We start from the raw sequence: 539 nt of genomic DNA, 5'->3' as shown, positions 1-539 counted from the left end.
TGCCTCCCTAAGCTAACTGCCGACCCACCCCGTGAGGTTAAGTCAGGAGGGAACAGGACTAAATGCCAGAAATGTCAACGTACTGTACCAAATACTTGCTGCTCAACTTTTAAAGAGACACGAGGCGCCCGGGTGGTGAAGGGGGGGAGCGCAGACCTGGGTCGTTCCATGGCGGCTCAGCCCTTGGCTCCATCAGAAGCCAGTGAGGTGGAATTTTCCAGCAACTCCTAGCGACCGGCCAGAGCACCTGTGTGCGAGTGGCCCGGGACCTGAGGGGCAGCGTACACCTCGCTGCTTTCGGTGAAGCTTTTTGCCGGCAGGCGACAAGTCTGGTGACTTGGTCTTCATCAGAGAAAAACACATTTCAGTGCACGGAGCAAGACGGTACTAATCACCGAACAGCATTCCTGGACGTGTGGTGCACTTGCTCAACATGCACTTGCTTACCAGCCGTTAATGAGGAAGGACCGAAAAGTTTTCCGTAATCCCAAACTTGTCTGGTGACCGCTACTTCCCGGTTTCCAGCCAAGCAGCCCAGG

Source organism: Xiphias gladius, chromosome 24, assembly GCF_016859285.1.
Source record: "Xiphias gladius isolate SHS-SW01 ecotype Sanya breed wild chromosome 24, ASM1685928v1, whole genome shotgun sequence".
In the NCBI taxonomy this organism is placed as follows: Eukaryota; Metazoa; Chordata; class Actinopteri; order Istiophoriformes; family Xiphiidae; genus Xiphias; species Xiphias gladius.
The sequence above is the reverse complement of the archived record's forward strand: the minus strand, read 5'-3'. Positions refer to the sequence as shown.